Source organism: Notothenia coriiceps, unplaced genomic scaffold (assembly GCF_000735185.1).
Source record: "Notothenia coriiceps isolate Sejong01 unplaced genomic scaffold, NC01 NC01_scaffold00011182, whole genome shotgun sequence".
In the NCBI taxonomy this organism is placed as follows: Eukaryota; Metazoa; Chordata; class Actinopteri; order Perciformes; family Nototheniidae; genus Notothenia; species Notothenia coriiceps.
This window is the reverse complement of record NW_011343883.1, coordinates 135,240-140,944: the sequence shown is the minus strand read 5'-3', so window position 1 is coordinate 140,944 and position 5,705 is coordinate 135,240. Positions and strand designations below refer to the sequence as shown.

Genomic DNA, 5,705 nt, shown 5'->3' with positions numbered 1-5,705 from the left:
AAAGATAGATAAGATAAGAGCCTTATTAATCCGCCTAAAGGGGAATTCAGTAGTTCCAGCGCAACAGGGGTAGGAATGGAAAAACAGGGACAGGAGGGGAATTGAAGATCTCTACAAATTAAAGATAAATTTTCAAAGTAAAAATACAAGATCAAGATGAGTATACCAGTTAAGCAACTTTAAATATAATTAATAAAAATGAAGCCATATTACATACTTTCTGGTTTCATAGTATACATAATGATATATTACATTTTACATGTATGTGTGGGAACAGGTGTGTTTTTCAGTCAAGGGCCATTCACATCTACAAAAGTACCGTCAACTGTCCAGTGGAAACATATGCTCTGCTGGAATCCCTTTCTGCCTTTAGTCATATCTTCATTAAAGGAGGTTAATTGTGTATGAGAATCGAAGTCACAGAGTATGGCAGATCTAAATACTAGGACCGTGGATGCGATGGCTAGATAAACACCTGCTTTAGAGAAGGATTAAAGTTAAAAAATGCATGGAGACTGGGAAGACAGGGAAGATTCGGCTTGCTCACCTGCAGTCATACATGCGATTAGTGTTGGGAAAGTGCCATTACGTTTCTCTTCCTCCCCCTCCTTTGGAACCGAACGTGACTCCAACCACCCGTAGGAACGGACGGCTGGTGTTCACATTAAGACTTGCAGGCAGGTCCCACCAGTCGCTTCCATTGTACGGCCTCTTGCAATGGTCCACCTTGCCGGGTGAGAAGGGTGTAGTTATTATTTTTTCTTTTTAAACCAGCCCACCAACAGGCTTCACCAGAGATGATGCTCTGCATGGTGTAGTTTTTGTCATGTTTTTTCCATGCTTGTTACAAGGGTGACCCCACTCCATGACCCCAGCCCTCCCTCAGGGAGAGTGAGATTTAACTTGGCGACACAGAAGTGACCAACGGTAGTGGCCGTGTTGGTTCTTTTGTAGTCCCGGATGACCAAACGTCTGGGCAATCGGTAGTCTGACCCGATCAAAGATGGTTATCAGGTGGAGATGAGACCATTTCACGGCAAGACATGTATTAGCCTGGGCCTGGCCTAATTCAATTAAGGATTGCCTTGTCTTATGTAATATATCAAAATGAAAAACTTGTATGTTTTTTTTGTTTCCAGTTAAAGTGGACCTTTCATGCTATATTTGAATAATTATAGTGTACATACCTATATAGATTATTTATACTTTTTATTTTTCAAAAAATCAACAACAAGATCATGATCTTTGCCGGTTCCTCATTTCGCTCAATTGAAGCACTTCTGCTTGACATGGGGCTGATTCTGTTGAGACAGGGCCACCCATCTACAGGCCGGATATGTTACTACCAGCGTCTCCGCAGCGCTTTCCAACCCGCAAATGTCCGTGGCTGTCTCCCCTGGATTGGTGGGTTGGAGCCCCCAATAGCCCGTTAGCGCCACTTTGTGGGACGTCACAGAAGTGTTCAAATCTGGATCAGATCTGTACAGATCCGTTTGCGCCCCCTTTTTCAGAGATTTGGTATGGGGAGAAATTACGAGAGGGTTGTGTTTTCTGGACAATTGGTGAGTTCCCTGGAACACCGGGGACACATATTCATGTATAAAAGACGTACAAAAGTGCATTTTGCATGATAGGTCCCCTTTAAGGTTTTACATTACATATTTTATGAACATAGTCGCAACAGATTCTGCTCTTAGACAATCTTCTATCTATTACTGGTTATCTGGTTTGGTTAATCTTTTCTTTACACATCAAAGTGGAGAGGCTCCAATCATCTTATAAACCTTGCTTGGTTTTCAAAAATATTTCAAATCCATAACAAAATGACTTTAACAACATCATTTTAAATGTGAGCGAATTGATGATCTTATGATAAATGTGTAACCCCCGGTACACGGGTCTTGAGTGTATGTTGGTTCCCTGTGTGTCTGTGGTTAAAGGTGTGGTTGCTTTAATCAAAAGCTGGTGTTGTCATGCTGTATAAATGTTGTGTGCCCCTGAATTGATATTGATATACGTATGTGGAACTTTTGTTAGAGAAAAACAAAGTTGCTGGCATTTTTAATTGTCTTATTTCCTTGGTAACACCCAAACAGGGCCTAAAACTAAATCCTTAGAGCATGTCTAAGAGTACTGAATGATTCTGTTATCGCTTTAGCTCGGATTGTTGTTGCTTTTCAGTGTCCTCAAGGTTCCGTAAACAAAACCATTTGTCACTTGGTCTGTCTCTTTTGTCTTAATCTCTGTTGTTCTTTTTATCCCTCAGGGGCGACCACACGTTTGCAGACAGCTACCTGACAGTCATTCCCCGGGGAACGGAGTTCGTGGTGTTCAGCATCGACGGGTCCTTCGCTGCCAGCGTCTCGATCATGGGCAGCGACCCCAAAGTGCGGGCCGGAGCCGTGGATGTTGTCAGGTGCCTAGAGGCCTTTTAGTTCTCTGGTTTTAAACAGGGCTGTACCAAATAGTGAAACACTTTGAAGCTTTATTCATAATGTTGACATTTAGAATTTTTATTTTTTATTTATTATGTTAAAACCTGGTTTTCTGCAAGGTTGCAAAAAAGAAAGAATTACACTTAGATTATTAGAATTATTTTAGAAATAGATTAGAGTGGTGGCTGCCGAGGATTGTTCCAGACGTGTGACAAATTCTGCTTTATTCCGATCTGGTTGGTGTTTAGCCTTTTGAAAAACCCATTCTCACTCCAGTTAAAGAGAGGCCCGCAGAGGAATTACCAGGGAAGACAGCAACCAATTTAACAAACAAACAATACTCATTTGATCCAATGAATCATTTGAGTCACATTAATAATAATAATAAATTATATTTCTATAGCGCTTTCCTTGAACCCAAAGACGCTTTACATTTGGGAGGGAGGGTAGACAAACAAAACAAAACCAAAAAGAAACAAAACAGAAAAGCAGTCAGGAGGAAGTTGGTTGAGAGGGGGGGGGGACTCAGACTCACGGACGTCTTGGGGGAGGGAGTTCCAGAGCTTCGGGGCTGCCACAGAGAAGGCTCTGTCCCCGAAGCTCCGGAGTTTGGCCTTGGGGATGGAAAGCAAACCGGCTGAGGCGGATCTGAGGGACCGGGGTGGATGAGGACATTAATCAAATCAAAGTTTATTTATAAAGCACATTCAAAAGCGATTTTTGGTCGGGCCATGCTGTACATGTAATAAATACTACAATCACTTAAAAACACATTACTACATTCATAATAAAAGACAATAAATTACAACAGATATATAGAATAAGCGCCGTTGTGCATGGAAAACTAGAGAGAGAGACGATTGTGTGTTTGAGGCCGTTCTAAGCTGTTATTTCGAACCGGAAACTGCTGAAGACGTACGTCGGATTGAGGAGCTTCGCATAACAGTGGTCTTAGCATTAATTAGATCTGAGCTAATGGATGAGTGTTTGGAGATTTCCGCCGTCGTCTTGACTTGGATTCCTCCTTAATAATAACTCAGTGTAAGTTGTTCGTATAAGGTTTATAGGTTTTTCTAATTGTATGCTGTTTATATAGTCTATCTATGACTTGTTCCTATCGTTCAAGCCAACTAGACAAGAGAGCACTAGACGTCCTACCTTTAGTTTGATGTTAATGACCACGTCCCTTCTGAGACTCAAAACCGACGACGTGACGATAAATTCTTACTTTCTATTTTTGTGTTGTATCGGCTAACAATTAAATAAGGTCAATTTTATCAGTTTCATTTTCCAAGGAGGTGGATTCCGACACGTAATTCTGGGATATGTAGTAACTCGTAAAATCGCTTTTACACGATAAGGATGTTCTCCGACACCAGTTTCCGAAATACCGTTGGAAAATTCTTACCTAACTCTTTTTCCTGTGTGGACTGGCAAAAATAAATCGTATAATTTACCTTTTATCAAAAAACAACAAAAGACTGGACGTGGTGAAAGATGATCAACAAAACAACAACTACAACAAAAACCAAATAACATAAAACACACAATAACAGTAAAACGTAAACATCTGCATACCTTAACTAAGAAGTAATAATCCCATGTCATTACGATATTATTATATGTGACACCCCCCCATAAAGACATGCCAAATAATGGCGGCATCTACAATATAGTGAAGCTTTAAGATTATTTTTGTGGGAACTCGTTTTTTTATTATTTGTTTGATTGAACTTTATTCACTAAAAATTAGACTTTTCGTTCACTGGTGTTCAAGGGTCAAGACGTTTTCTCTAGCCATGGACCGTGACCCGAGACCGTCAAAGAACCTTCCAGAGGGCTGCTACATATAAAACCCTCCTCCCCCTACGGCTACCGCCGACATCTGACTCCTACAGAACCAACTAGGCATCGGTCGCTTTTAGAGTACATTTGGACCTTAGTCAGTTTAGTTATACTCATGACAAAAAGGATATATAAGAAAGTAAGTAACATCACGGTTTGGTGTTGGAGACCACGAATAGTCTTGTATCCTGGGATGGAGGCCAGTCCAGAACTCCTTCAACCGGAACACAGACTCGCCTAGCACCTGCTCCGGCAGCGTCTTGCTCTGCTACGGACACCCCTCAACACGACTCTATTGGTCCGGGTGCTGGGCGACGAAGACGTACAGGCCCGGCTGGGCACGTGCGAGTCTACTAGCTTTATTGCGGTCTAGAACGGTCAACAGACGTCTCTCGCTCCTTGTCCTCTATTCCTAAATCTCTACTATTCTGGCGATCGTGTGATTAACAGTAGACTTCTCCGAGAACAAATCGTTTATATCATCCGACACGGCATGCAGAAAGACATGTAAATTTTCGAGACAACTCCAAAAGACTACTGAATAGTAGTCTGTAGTAGTGGGAATTCTTTTCACACAAAAAAATTAACTTTGTGTTAGGAATTAGTCCAGTTTAGGACCCGACCTCGGTTTTTACAGTGAGCTGGAAGTTACTTCTCGTTCTGACTCCAATAGAAAAAAACCTGGGGTTGGAGGGTCGGGAGGGTCCAACTAATAAGACCGCGAGGGGAGTTTTTATTATAGGAGGGAAGACAGGACAGTGCTTGGAACCTCACTGGAAGTTATCGGCGAAAATTTAAGCTATTCGGCCAGTCGTCGAATCAGTTTTGTACGAAAAAATTTTATGCTGATAACCGGTTCTGGTTCAGCAAAAATAGAAAATTTCTGGATCTTTCCCAATAATTACGGAAACATTGGAGTTCCGACCTAAATGACGTTGTGAGACATACCACCCATACCCTGACCCACAGTTAATCTGCGGAACGTCGATCAGGTTTTGCGTCGACGTGCAGAAGAGACTGACCGAATGTTTTTCTCGCACTGGGTGTAGTGGGGTTTAAGACCCGGAGTGACGTGACCGAAGGGGTTTAAGTCAAGTCTTAAACTAAAATTTGAGAAAATAATCAAAATTTCGGGATTTACCCGCGACCGAGACCGGATATATCGGCTTGAGGAGGGTAGCGATGGTGGGGTCGGTCTCGAAATTCCAGACGACTGGTCGACAATGACTATCGACGGGGTTGGGCTGGGCGGGAGTTTTGGGCTCCCGTGGCCTCGGAAGCGCGTCGTCGACCGGGGTCCGAGACCTTGTGAGACGGGGAGGTACAGCCGGGTCTGGGATCCCCCAAAAATTTTAGATTGGAAATTTTATGTGAAGAAGAGGGACGGAAACGATCAGTCTCCGCCTCTTACTGAGGACTGAAAAG

The 5,705-nt window shown here is 42.5% G+C and overlaps 1 long non-coding RNA gene across 1 annotated transcript in view; it reads left to right on the top strand.

Moving 5' to 3' along the window:
* Window positions 1–966: 966 nt before the first annotated feature.
* Window positions 967–5,705, top strand: part of LOC104946534 (uncharacterized) — a 16,713-nt gene continuing 11,974 nt past the window's right edge. The window contains exons 1-2 of the long non-coding RNA XR_798457.1: window positions 967–1,014; window positions 2,267–2,416. This is a non-coding gene — a long non-coding RNA (uncharacterized lncRNA). The remainder of the gene's footprint in view (window positions 1,015–2,266; window positions 2,417–5,705) is intronic.